General features: G+C 42.2%; 1 long non-coding RNA gene across 1 annotated transcript in view; it reads left to right on the top strand.

The window, feature by feature from the left end:
- The first annotated feature begins 5,455 nt into the window (after positions 1–5,455).
- Positions 5,456–14,466, top strand: part of LOC138736805 (uncharacterized) — a 46,726-nt gene continuing 37,715 nt past the window's right edge. The window contains exon 1 of the long non-coding RNA XR_011340592.1: positions 5,456–5,519. This is a non-coding gene — a long non-coding RNA (uncharacterized lncRNA). The remainder of the gene's footprint in view (positions 5,520–14,466) is intronic.

Here is a 14,466-nt window from a genome sequence, read left to right as displayed (position 1 = left end):
AGTCTGTTTGACAGCCTGGCCTTCCACTGAGACCAGCAGAGAGTCGGTTGCTCTGCGGTAGCTGGGGCCTTTGATTCTTCCTGGAGCTCCAGCGCCTTGTCGACCTGCTGGGGGCATGGTGGCTTGACCGGTGTGACTGGGGCTGGGGAGGGACTAGAGTGCATGGTATGTAGTGTGTGTCCATGGAGGGGAGGGTGTTGTTTGGTGGGTATGCTCCTTGGGTGTTCCCGCACACACAAGCTCCCTGATGGAGACAGTAGCGTCACACCCATCCAGGCAGGCCACATAAATGTATTGGAGATTTTCATGAAGGAGCTGGACCCTTTCAACTAGTGGGTCATTTTATGACCCCTCACGTGATTCCGTAGCAGGACTGTCCTGGGAACTGTGGGTGTATGATGGGCACCCGAATAAAGTGAACAAGTTGTGCAGTGCCTTGATGACTGTGGTGGTGGTGGTCATGTCCGGGCAAGGGATGGCAAAATGAAAATATGAATACTCATCAATGACCATGAGGAAATACACATTGCAGTTGATGGAGGGGAGAGGGCCCTTGAAATCCATACTCAGGAGTTCAAACAGCCATGTGGCTTTCATCAGGTATGCCCTATCTAGTTGTTTGCACTCCACGCAGACTCGGCAGTCCCCGATCATGTTTCTGACCTCTCCAATGAAGTACGGCAGATGATGAGATTTGATGAAGTGGAAAATATCGTGGCACCAGGGTGGCAGAGGTTATTGTGGAGAGTTTTGAGGAGGTCTATCTGGGCATTGACACATGTCCCTTGGGTCAGGGTATCAGGGGCCCATTGAGCTTCCCCGGCCAATACAGGATATAGGTAGAGAATTCAATCCTCCACCTCAAAATGTTATCATTTTTTTATTTTACCCCCCTGTTTATTGTTAAACATGAATGCCATGGCCTGTTGGTCCATGAGCAGGGTAAAACATCTACCGGTGAGATAATGCCTCCAGTGCCGCACTGTCTCAACTATTGCCTGAGCCTCCTACTCGATGGAGGGGTGTCAGATTTCAGGGCCCTGGAGGGTACAGGAGAAAAAGGTCACTGACTGACCTGCTGGTTCAGGGTGGCAGCCAGGGTGAAATCAGACATATCCCTCTGAACTTGAAACAGGGTAGATTCATCCACCACATAAGTTGTGGCTCGAGCGATGTCCTCTTTTATCCAACTGAAGGCTGCACAGGCCTCTCTTGTTGGGGGAAGGATGTGGACTTAATAAGGAGGCGGGCTTTTTCCGCATAATTGGCCACCGACCGGACTTAGTAGGAAAAGAACCTCAGGCATATTTTGGGGCCTTAATGCTGTGGGGAAGGGGGAGTTCTAGTAGTGGGCATATGCAGTTGGGGCCACAATAACTCCATTCTCCACAAACAGCCAGGGATCGCCAGGCGGGTAGTCCGGAAAACAAATTTATCCCTGTTGTAGGTGAGGTTTATGCAATTGGCTGTTGTGAGAAATTTTTGAAGTTTGGCAACATGATCTTCCAGGTCATGGCCCCAGATCATGACATTATCCAGGCAGGGGAAGGTGGCACACAGGTTATTTTGGCCCACCATCCAGTTCATCTTCCGCTGGAAAACAGAGACACCATTGGTAACCCTGAAGGGGACCCTGAGGAAATGGTAGAGGCAGCTGTCTGTCTCAAAAGTGGTGTTCTGGTGGTTCTCCAGGCGAATGGGGAGCTGGTGGTAGGTGGATATTGGGCAATTTGATTGACCATTTCTGCAATGCAAGGGAGGGGGTACGCATCCAGCTGTGTAGAGCAGTTAATAGTCTGGCTATGATCAATCACCATCCTGTGTTTACCCCCTCCCTGGGCCACCACCACTTGGGTTCTCCACAGGCTGGTACTGGGCTCAATGATCCACTCATTCAGGAGTCGCTGGACCTTCGCTTTAATAAATGTCCTGTTCCCTTTACTGTATTGGAGATAAATTGGGAAAAGTAGAGAAGGTTACATACATACACACACTTTAAAACAGATTTTATTTGAAATACTGGAGATTTCATATTGACAGTGACTTTACAGAAGTTATGGAGAATGTTATGGTGATTTCACAAGTGGCTGTTAATTGAAGTGAATGAATGGACTATTGTCTTTAAAGCCACAGCAAAAGACCAGCTGTCTCCTAATACCTCTTCACAGAAATGTCATTGAAAGGTTATTGTTTACCTAAAACAACAGATTAAACCAAAAAATGAACTGCTATTGTTTGCTGGAGAAGGTCAGGGGTTTTGCAAGTGAGAGAGAGAAGGACATGCTGCCTGGCAGTTTGAGTCTCAAAGAGAGAGAGAGAGACAGAAGGGAGTCTTTGACTGTGTGTGACACAGAAAGCTGTAACAAGCCAGGAGAAGCTTGTTGGAACTGAAACAGAAACTCCAGAGTGGCGGATAGCTGGAAGTGCTATCTGTCTGATGTTTCTCTTGAAATAAGGGGAACAGAAAGGAACTCTGTGATAGCCTGAAATAAAGAGCTTATCGTCTGGAGAAACCTGATGGGGCAAGTTTCATCAGCAAGACATTGAGGTGACTAATGGTGGTACCTCAATTCTGGATAAACCAGGAGAGTTGATATGGGCTGTTCTGATCCAGCACCACAGATGCTAGTGTCAGTTCATAGTCTGGCCCATGTTAACTTTTGGTCTGCCATAATAGTGGCGCCCAAGTGGTGACATGGTTATCCCTGGAATTTACCAGTGTCCAAGATAACAGCCCCCATGTCATGGTGTGGTCGACGGTGGCCAAGATGGTGGCTCCCATTTGCGCCTGTGGTGGACCTGGAACTGGAGGACGGCTGTGATCAACATACCTTTGCGCAGTGCCCTTCTTTCTGCAGTTCAATCACATAGCGAATTTTGCCAGACAACTTTTTGATTGACCGCAAAAGTAGCACTTTGGGTGCTCTGGGAAGCTGTGGTTGGTTCACTCATTGAATGTGATAGCAGGCTGCAGGCCTGTAGACCCAAGTCCCAATATGACAACCACAGTAAAGACCACGCGCCATTTTCTGAGCATGCTTCCATGTTACGGAGGGCAATCTTCAGCAATTTCACGAGGTCCTTCGCCTCTCTGAAGTCTAACTTACTTTGCTCGAGTAGCCTCTGGTGCATGTAGTCGGATTTGATGCCTGCAACATAGGCAATGTGGATCATGTCCTCCTTGTTCTGGGCAGTCTACACTAACTGGAAGTTGCATGCTCGTGCGAGTCCATGCAGGGCTGAAAGAACTCATCACTCGATTCACCCGCTCACTGTCTGTAGGTAGCCAGCATGTGCCTGGTGTATTAATTATCAGAATCCAATAGTGATGTGGATTGAGGTTTGATAATGTTTCAATAGTTAGCACCATCTAACAAAGCATTAGATTTTAACTTGTATAACAGCAGGCATCTGCACTTTAGACTAGATTTGAAATGCACAGAGCAGAACTGTATGCTGAAATAAACATGCCACCAAATCAAATAATATCAAAATTCGTATGGTGGCTTTATCTCAGAATACATCATAAAGGCATACAATGTAGAAACAGGCTCTTTGGCCTAATATCCATCCAAATATTTCTTAAATGGATTAGTACCTGTTCCAACTACCTTCTCCTGCATATTCCCATCACCCTCTGTTTATTTTTAAAAAGTTATCTCCCCAGTTCCTATTAAAACTCTTCCCCACAGCTAAAACCTATGTTCTCTGGTTCTCCATTCCCATACTCTGGGCAAAATACTCTATTCCTTTCACTATTTAGTATACCTCAATAAGATTACCCCAATAAGATCACTCCAAGGAATTGATCCGAAATCTGTTTAACCTTTCCCTCTACCTCAGGACCTGAGTCGTGGCAGCATCCTCATAAATATCCTCACCAACATCTTGTGTAGCTGTGACATAATCTCAAAATTTCTACACTCAATTCTCTGATGGATGAAAGCCAATGTGCCAAAAGCCTTTTTGACCACACTCTCTACTTGTGATGCCATTTTCAAGGTACGATGCCCTTGATCTCTCTGCTCTGAAATACTCCCAAACACCCTTCCATTTACTGTACAAGTCCTACCCATATTTGACTTTCCAAAATGCAACAACTCAGGTTATTTGTATTAAATTCCATCAATTATTTCTCTGCCAAAACCCAGTCAAAATCCTTCTGCAAGTTTTGACAACTCTTCACCATCTGCAATACCAACCTTGCTATTTATGCCATGTATTTTTTTAATCCAAATCTTTGATATAAATGATAAAGAGAAAGTGGCCCAGCGTCAAACCCTGAGCCACACCACTAGTCACAAGCATCCAGTCTGAAAAACAACCATCATCACCTTTTTCTTTCTTTCAGGAAGCCAGTTTTATTTATCCATTTTGTTATCTCTTCTTGGAACCCATAAGATCTAATCTCTTCTAGACCAGTCTACTGTACAGAACTTTAATGAATGCCTTGCTGAAATCCATGTGCACAACATCTACAACACTGCCCTCGTCAACCTTCTTGGTCACATTTAAAAAAAAAACACAATCAGATTTGTGAGACTATGCCTTGCCCTTACAAAGCCATACTGACTACTCCAAATCAACTCTTGTCCATTTATGTGTAGGTATAGGTGTATCTTCTTCCTCAGAATACTCTCTAATACCTTACCGACCACTATTATGAGGTTGACTGGTCTGCGGTTCCCTACCGCCATTCTTGTATAGCACTCCCCAGTCTTCCCACACCTCACCTCTACATTGATAGAAAAACTGTGCATGTTCATAATGTAAGCATTCCCTAAAAAGGTCCAGCTTTTGTAATTCTAAGACATCAAGAAATAAAAATTGTTGGACAAGACTGCACGAAAGCCATGTGCTCGGAGAACAGAGGGGCATCTAGGTCCTATATTTTACCATGTACAAGGTTTGAGCACTTTCAAAGGCCATTCCCTCAGCAAACTCCAGACTTTTTGGAAAGTTTGGGCCATAGAGGAAAATCATTGGTAGTGTTTGACCGTAAGGGTAGAAATGATATGTAGATGCATGATTGTTCCACAATGGAGAGATTGAAGAGGGAAAGGGAAATTTAGAGGCCTGAGAGGAAGACTGTTCTGTGGGATGGAGATCAAAGAGGTAGATCAGGGCGTCATTGCTAAAGAGCTGATTGGATTGGAATGTGGCCTCATCAGTGATAATCTGATGTGTGGACTAAGGACATCAGAAGATAAAGAAATAACCCACCTAGTGGGAGATCAACATTTCAGATATCCCACCAGTACCCTATGGGTGCTTTAAAATTGGTCTCAACCTTTAAGGCCTGTTTTAGGTCTGCATAATTTAAAACCTGTTCCATTTTGTTAGCTGGTTGAGTGAATATCCTGTTGGTATGGTGATCCAACTCAAATGTTTCCAAAAGGGTCAAGTACCCCATTGTGACATATTGCTTCATCACAATCATTGTTATGCCATGACCCTGAAGGTGAAGAATGCTCAGGGTAGAGTGGTCTGCTTTGGTATTCTCTGCAGAAGGTCAATTGGTAAGATCTGATCCGAGCTTCCATTATTCCTTGTTACCGGTGTGAATACATTGCATGAGAATATGTTACCCCTTTGAGAACTTATAAACATTAATGATTTTAAATTGCACAAGAATTATTATTCAAATAGTTGAGATATTTTGCCATCAGCATTAATTAAATATATCAGACATTTGGCTAGGCATCTAAGAATAATTAAAAAGTAAAAACACAAAGCTGGAGAAACTCAACCGTTCAAGCCGTGTCCATTATTTAGCAAAGGTAAAAATATATAACTGATGTTTCAGGCTTGAGCCCTTCATCAAGGAATGAAGATGAAGAGCTCTAGCTCAAAACGTTGGTGAGGTAGTTTTACCATTGCTATTTAAAGGAAACTGTCAAACTGTTGAGTTTCTCCAGCTTTGTGTTTTTATTTCAACCATGGTGTCTGCAGATTTTCATGTTTTATTTTTTATGTAAAAAGACTTCTCTCTGCACTCATCAAAGTCGTACAAACATCAACCATATTTTAAGGTGTATTGCTATTTGATGAGAGACACGGCATTATATGTTTACTATGATTGTGAAGCTATGGACAAGCTGCTCTTCCTCATTGCCAGTTACAACCCACCCTGCAAAAGGTTTAACCTGGCTACTGCTTCGGAATATCAGAAGTATGTATAAATTATGGACTATCAGCACCCTCTTCTGGTTCACATGGTATTTTCAAGATGAGTACAAACCAAATGCAGTAAAACTCCAGTAATCCATTATCTGATTGTTCAGAGATTCTGATAGTTTAGTCTCTGGCTCAGCAGGTACTGATTCCTGCTCTCCCAATACACCAGGATTACTGTTCCCATGTTCCCTTCATAAATCTGAAGGAATTATATCTCTTTAATTCTTTGGGAGTTAAATATAACTGGTGTATAAAATTATAATGAACTGATCTATATCTCACATTAACAATCTTAGTCATAAATTTCTCTGGTCTTCCTGATCAATTGCTATTCACCAATCTTTTTTCCCACTTTAATCTTGATTTATGCAAATCTAATTTAGACATTTTATTCTGTTATAACAAATGCATTTCAGATACAATTTTTCTTCCCAACTTCCATTAGTAAAATTTTAAATTTTGACTGTCTTGGCAACCTCAGAGCATGTCCATAATTATCCAATAATAAAGTTCTAACTTGATAATAACAAAAAAGAGTAATTTGTGGTATTTCACATTTCTCTTTCATTCTTTGAAAAGACATAAAATAATCAGCTTTATAACAATCTTGTACTGTCTTAATTCCTTTCTGATCCCATAATTTTCAAAACCTGAATATTAAGAGTAAAGGAAAAAGGTTTTAATCTGATGTAAAGGTGTCTTACCTGAAATTTTCCCCTTTGTACCTATTTCCTCATTTATCATATTCCATAATTCAATTTAAATGTCTCAAAATAGGTGAATTATAAATAAGTAATAACTTAGAATTCCATTTATAAATAAATTACTCCATCTTCTTCTCATCAATTTTAGTTACCTCAAGATTAGTCCATACCAATGGATTTTCCAATTCAAGCATTCGATTATTAAATTTCAATTGTGCCACTTTATAATAGTTTTGAAAATTTGGGGTTGCAAATCTTCCAATTCATATCTCCAAGTTAATATTTGCAATGATACCCTGACCATTTTATCTTTCCACAATAACTTGCTAACTATAGAATTCAGAACTTTTAAAAAAACTTTGGAGGAACTTTGCAAGGAATAAATTGAAAAAGATATTGTAATCTAGGAAAAATATTATTTAATTAATTATTACATATTACATAACAATTACAGCACGGAAACAGTCCATTAGGCCCTTCTAGTCCGCACCGAACCAAACACCCCTTTCTAATCCCACCTCCCTGCACAATGCCCATAACCCTCCATCTTCCTCTCATCCATATACCTGTCCAACCTTTTCTTAAATAATACAATTGACTCCGCCGCCACTATTTCTCCCGGAAGTTCATTCCACACAGCTACCACTCTCTGAGTAAAGAAGTTCCCCCTCATGTTACCTCTAAACCTCTGCCCCTTAATTCTTAACTCATGTCCTCTTGTTTTAAACTTTCCTCCTCTTAACGGAAATATCCACATCCATTCTGTCTATCCCTTTCATAATCTTAAATACTTCTATCAAATCCCCTCTCAACCTTCTACGCTCCAAAGAATAAAGACCCAATCTGTCCAATCTCTCCCCATACTCCAGATGCTTAAACCCAGGCAACATTCTGGTAAACCTTCTCTGCACTCTCTCCACTCTGTTTATATCCTTCCTATAATTAGGCGACCAGAACTGCACACAGAACTCCAAATTAGGCCGCACCAACGTCTTATACAATCTCAACATCACCTCCCAACTCCTATATTCCATGCAATGATTGATAAAGGCCAGCATACTAAAAGCCTTCTTCACCACCCTATTCACGTGAGTTTCTACCCTCAGGGAACGATGTACCGTTACTCCTAAATCTTTCTGCTCTTCTGTATTCCTCAATGCTCTCCCATTTACCACATATGTCCTATTCTGATTCTTCTTACCAAAATGAAGCACCTCACACTTATCAGCATTAAATTCCATCTGCCATTTTTCAGCCCACTTTTCTAAGCAGCCCAAATCCCTCTGCAATCCTTGAAAACCTTCTTCATTATCCACTATTCCACCTATCTTAGTATCATCTGCATATTTACTAATCCAATTCACCACCCCATCATCTAGATCATTAATGTATATAACGAACAACAATGGGCCCAATACAGATCCTTGAGGCACACCACTGGTCACCGGCCTCCAACCTGACAGACAATTATCCACTACCACTCTCTGGCCTCTCCCTTTCAGCCAATGTTCAATCCATTTGACTATCTCAAAATTTATACCTAAAGACTGCACCTTCCTAACTAACCTTCCATGTGGTACCTTATCGAAGGCCTTACTGAAGTCCATATAGACAACATCCACTGCGCTACCCTCATCCACATTCCTAGTCACCTCTTCAAAAAATTCAATCAGATTGGTCAAACATGACCTTCCTCCCACAAATCCATGTTGAGTGCTCCTGATCAGACCCTGTCTATCCAGATGTTTATAAGTACTATCTCTAAGAATTTTCTCCATTAATTTACCTACCACAGACGTCAAACTTACAGGCCGATAGTTGCCAGGCTTCCTCCTTGAACCCTTTTTAAATAACGGAACCACATGCGCAATGCGCCAATCCTCCGGCACTATCCCCATATCTAATGACATTTGAAAAATTACCGCCAGAGCCTCTGCTATTTCCTCCTTCACTTCTCTCAATGTCCTGGGGAAGATCCCGTCTGGTCCCGGAGACTTATCCACCTTTATATTCTTCAAAAGCCTTAAAACTACACCTTTTGTAATCTCTATATTCCCCATATTTACCCAATTTGCTTTTTTTATCCCACATCTCCCAATATCCTTCTCCTTAGTGAATACCGAAGAAAAGAAACTGTTCAATATCTCCCCCATTTCTCTAGGCTCCACACACAGTTTTCCACTCTGATTTTCTAAGGGACCAATTTTGTCTCTAGCTTTCCTCTTACCATTAACATATTTGTAGAACTCTTTTGGATTAGTTTTCACCCTGCTTGCCATAGTTTTCTCGTACCTTCTTTTAGCTTTCCTAATTCCTCTCTTAAAATTCCTCTTACATTCAATGTATCTTTCAAACATCTCCTTAACTCCATGCTTCTTATATCTAATGTACGCCTCCCTTTTTCTTCGAACCAAGTTTCCAATATTCCTTGAAAACCACGGCTCTCTCAAACCTTTTGCCCCTCCTTTTAACCTAACAGGAACATAAAGCTTTTGCACTCTCAAAATCTGATCTTTAAAAGACTTCCATCTCTCTACTACATCCTGCCCATAAAAACAAATTGTCCCAATGCACACCCTGCAAGTCCTTTCGCATCTCCTCAAATCTAGCTTTTCCCCAATCAAAAACCTCAATCCTTGGCCCTGATTTCTCTCTTTCCATAATGACATTGAAGCTGATGGCATTATGATCACTGGACCCGAAGTGCTCGCCAACACTAACCTCCGTCACTTGACCCATCCCATTTGCCAACAGTAGATCTAACACTGCTCCTTCTCTGGTTGGCACCTCTACATATTGTTGTAAAAAACTATCTTGCACACATTTCACAAACTCTAACCCATCCATTCCTTTCACAGAATGTGTTTCCCAATCTATATGTGGAAAATTAAAATCTCCCATAATTACAACCCTGTGCTTATCACAAATATCTACTATCTTCCTACAGATTTGCTCCTCTAGGTCTTGGTCCCCTCCGGGTGGTCTATAATACACCCCTACAAGTGTAACCTCTCCTTTCCTACTCCTCAGTTCCACCCAAATAGCCTCCGTGGATGTGCCCTCTAATCTATCCTTCCTAGGCACCGCTGTAATATTTTCCCTGACAAGCAATGCAACCCCACCTCCTCTTGCCCCTCCGACTCTATCACACCTAAAACAACAAAACCCAGGGATATTCAGTTGCCAATCACATCCCTCCTGCAACCATGTCTCTCTAATCGCTACCACATCATACTTCCAAGTATCAATCCACACCTTCAGCTCATCCACCTTTTTTACAATACTCCTGGCATTAAAATATATGAATTTCAGGGATTTCCCATTTTTTAATCCCTGTTTTCCCTCATCTTTAAGAACAACATTATTTACTTTTCCTGACAATTGCCCTTCATCTTCTTCCAGAGCATTTCCCTTCTCTATCACCTGCCCATCCATATTCAAATACTTACTACAAACTTTCATTGTTTGCATTCTAACCTTCTCCTTACTGCTCTGTACTATTTTGTTCCCTCCCCCCAACCATTCTAGTTTAAAGGATCCTGAGTAGCCCTAGCAAATACCTCTGCCAGGATTCTGGTCCCCCTGGGATTTAAGTGTAACCCGTCCTTACTGTACAGGTCACATCTCCCCCAAAAAAGGTCCCAGTTATCCAGAAACTTAAAACCCTGCCCCTTACTCAACCCCTTCAGCCACGTGTTAATCCTCCACCTCATTCTATTTCTATTCACACTGTCACGTGGCACAGGGAGTAATCCAGAGATTACCCCCTTTGCAGTCCTTCTTTTTAACTCCCTACCTAACTGCCTGTACTCACTTTTTAGGACCTCTTCTCTAATTCTCCCTATGTCATTGGTACCTACATGTACCACGACCTCTGGCTCCTGTCCCTCCCACTTTAGGATATCTGGGACACGAGCAGCAACATCTCGGACCCTGGCACCAGGGAGGCAAACCACCATCCGGTTCTCCTTGCTGCGTCCGCAGAATCCCCTATCCGTCCTCTTAACTATGGAGTCTCCTACCACAATTGCCCTCCTCTTCCTTTCCCTCCCTTTCTGAGCTACAGGGGCCGACCTCGTGCCGGAGGCACAGCCACTGTCACTCCCCCCAACCTTGATGTCCCTCTCAACAGTGCTCAAAGAGGCGTACTTATTGCTGAGGGTTACATTCACAGGGCTCGTCTCTGGCACCTTACGTTCTTTTGTCCCTCTCCTAACAGTTACCCACCTTTCATCCTCCCGTGGCCCTGGCGTGACCACCTGGCTGTAACTCCTGTCTATGACTACCTCTGTTTCCCTAACCAGCCTGAGGTCATCGAGCTGCAGCTCTAGTTCCCTAACACGGTCCCTGACAATCTGCAGCTCGACACACCTAGTGCAGATATGGACATCCGGGAGTCTGGAAGACTCCAGGACCTCCCACATCCGGCACTCCCAACAACACACAGCCTTAACACTCATCCCTTACCCCAATGAAGAAGTAATGAAGACTATCTTAGCTTTCTCTCCGCCTGCTTTCGCCGAAGCCTGATGAGCCAAAGCCTGGAAGTCCCACTCCTTCACTGGGCCACTCACTCGCTGGGCCCCTCTTATTTATTGGCCTTTTACCAATTAACCCCTTCACACTCTCCTGTACGCTGGCTCGACCAATGGCCGCCTCCGACGCCGACTCCTCCCCGCATACCCTGGTAAGAGACTTTTAAAAAAGTTTTCTTACCTGCCCCGGACTCTTTTCTTTTCTGTCCTTCTCCTCTCCTCTCCTCTCCTCTCCTCTCCCTACTGCTAAGCTCTGTCCCCAGTAAGAGTCTTTAAAAAGACCTTACCTTCCCGTCACACTCTCCTGTACGCTGGCTCGACCAATGGCCGCCTCTGACGCCGACTCTTCCCCGCAGACCCTGGTAAGAGACTTTTAAAAAAGTTTTCTTACCTGCCCCGGACTCTTTTCTTTTCTGTCCTTCTCCTCTCCTCTCCTCTCCTCTCCCTACTGCTAAGCTCTGTCCCCAGTAAGAGTCTTTAAAAAGACCTTACCTTCCCATCACACTCTCCTGTACGCTGGCTCGACCAATGGCCGCCTCCGACGCCGACTCCTCCCCGCAGACCCTGGTAAGAGACTTTTAAAAAAGTTTTCTTACCTGCCCCGGACTCTTTTCTTTTCTTTTCTGTCCTTCTCCTCTCCTCTCCTCTCCTCTCCCTACTGCTCATCTTGATACAATTAACTCTCCCTATTAATGTTAAATGTAAAAACTCTGCCTATTAATGTTATATGTAAATCTTTTCATCTATTTAAATCATTTTTAATTTTATGAAATAAAGGCAAATAATTTAACTCGTATAAATGATCAAAATTCTTATTCAACCTAATTCCTAAATATTTAATTTGGTCTGCCCATTTAAATTGAACAATCATTTTACAATCGGTATTAATCAGCATCAATCAGTGATAAAATCTCACTTTTCCCCCAATTAATTTTATAATCTGATATTGCACCAGATTGTTTCAATCTTTCATATAATGATTTTAAAGAATTTTGGGGTTCTGTTAAATAAAACATCATCAACAAATAAATTAATCTTATACTTCTCAGATTTCACTTTAATACCTTTAATATTATTATTTTGTCTTATCAATTGAGCCAAAGATTAAATAGCTAATACAAACAGTGCTGGAGTCAAAGGGGATCCTTGTCTAGTAGATCTTTCTAATTAAATAAACACCTGTTTTTAAACTTTAATCTACATATATAAACATTTTATTTCTGCTTCTAAGTACATTAGTTGTCTATAATGGTGGCTAATATTAAAACATCTAAGGTTCAACTACAGAAAAAACTACTTTTTAAAAGTGCTGAAGAACTGAGGCCTACCTGTCCAGCTGGAACCATGGAGCTGCCATCAGGAGCCTCCAAGCCACAAAGAACACCAGCCAGGTTGAATATTATGCCGGCGCCAGTCTTCTCCCCGCAAGATGGCGCTGGCTTGTTGAAGAAATTGACTGATGACCCATGCGTTCACGAAGTTGGCTGTGCGGGTGATCCGACGGAACAAGGAATCCTTGGGCCCGCGCTGTCATCAGTGGAGTTGGGGATGCACAGGAATGTGCTGGAAATCGCCCCTACATGGCCCCTCACTCTGCCGGGCATGTTCCAGGGTCCGGGATCTGTTAGAGCGCGTGTGGGTTGCTGGGGTGGTGTCCAAACCTGCAGCCACATGGGGAATATCTTAACGATGAGGGAGAAAGAAGAGGATTTACCTTAGACAGCTAGTTCACAGGAACAACTGGAAGAGGAGCTTGAAGAAGGTGGGTCTCAAGATGTGGCAATGGAACCTGGACTGAACTCTATTTTTACTGTGCTGGAAGGGATTGGTTGTAATATGGATACTATGTCTCATCAAGTGACTCAAGTGCAATCTACAATATCTGAAGATTTATCTATGCTTAATAGAGATGTTAATAAATACCTTAATTCAGTAGATGTGGTACAGGAAAATTTAAAAAAAATTGAGACAGCTTTTTCTGAATGTAAAGAGCAAGTTCAAAGTAATAAAGAAAAAATAGAAAATGTAGAAGATTTGTTTGTGGATTGAGGAATCCAGAAGAGAGAATTATTTTAAAAAATTGGATTCAATGGAAAATCAAAACCAGAGAAATAATGTAAAAATTGTGGGCCTTCCAGAAGATATGGAAGTTGAGGAGGAAACCGTTACCGGGACAACCATCACGAGCAGTGTTAATTCGGTGCTTGAGTTATCAGGATAGAGAAATGATTTTACAGTTGACAGTACAGAAGGGAAGACAAAGTCAAGTCCCAATGATGAGTCAGAATAATAGAGGTTTTTTATGCTGATTTGAGTCAAGAAATTATCAGATGTTGACGTGAGTTTAATTCGGCCAAAGATGTGCTGTGGCGCAAAGGATATAAATTTGCTTTTCGATACCCTGCAGTGTTGAAAGTTTTTTATGGCAAATATCAGTCTCAATTTTTTGGTTTTCGCTAATTCATACTGGATTTACGTGGTCAGGGAAGAATTTCACCATCGTCACCTAAAAGAAGGGCAAATGGACAGAATGGGAAGAATGGGAAAGATGGGAAAAAGGAGGCTTTGACTCACAGTCCTAGTGTTGTTGAAGATTCGAATCAATCTCTTGGACTGGAGTCCCAGGGCTGGATATATTAATGATGTTGAATTTCATTATTATATATATTGTATTTCTGGCTGGGGGGAGGTGGATAGTCATCTGCCACTGGTGGGGTGTTCCACACCCAATTTTTTAGGGAATTACTACCTTTGGGTGGTTTTTTTTGGGGGGTGGAATTAATTGGATTCCTTTTTATATTAACTTTTTTTATAACATTAGGGGAGGGAGAGTAGAGCATTTTTTTAATATTACGTGTTTATATTCTCTCTCTCTTTGGCTTGGCTTCGCAGACAAAGATTTATGGAGGGGTAAATGTCCACGATGGTGGCTGACAAGTCCGATGCGGGACAGGCAGACATGGTTGCAGGGGAAAATTGGTTGGTTGGGGTTGGGTGTTGGGTTTTTCCTCCTTTGTCTTTTGTCAATTTATTAAATGTCTAATTTGAAA

The sequence above is a fragment of the Narcine bancroftii genome, chromosome 6, assembly GCF_036971445.1.
Source record: "Narcine bancroftii isolate sNarBan1 chromosome 6, sNarBan1.hap1, whole genome shotgun sequence".
Lineage (NCBI taxonomy): Eukaryota > Metazoa > Chordata > Chondrichthyes > Torpediniformes > Narcinidae > Narcine > Narcine bancroftii.
The sequence above is the reverse complement of the archived record's forward strand: the minus strand, read 5'-3'. Positions and strand labels throughout refer to the sequence as shown.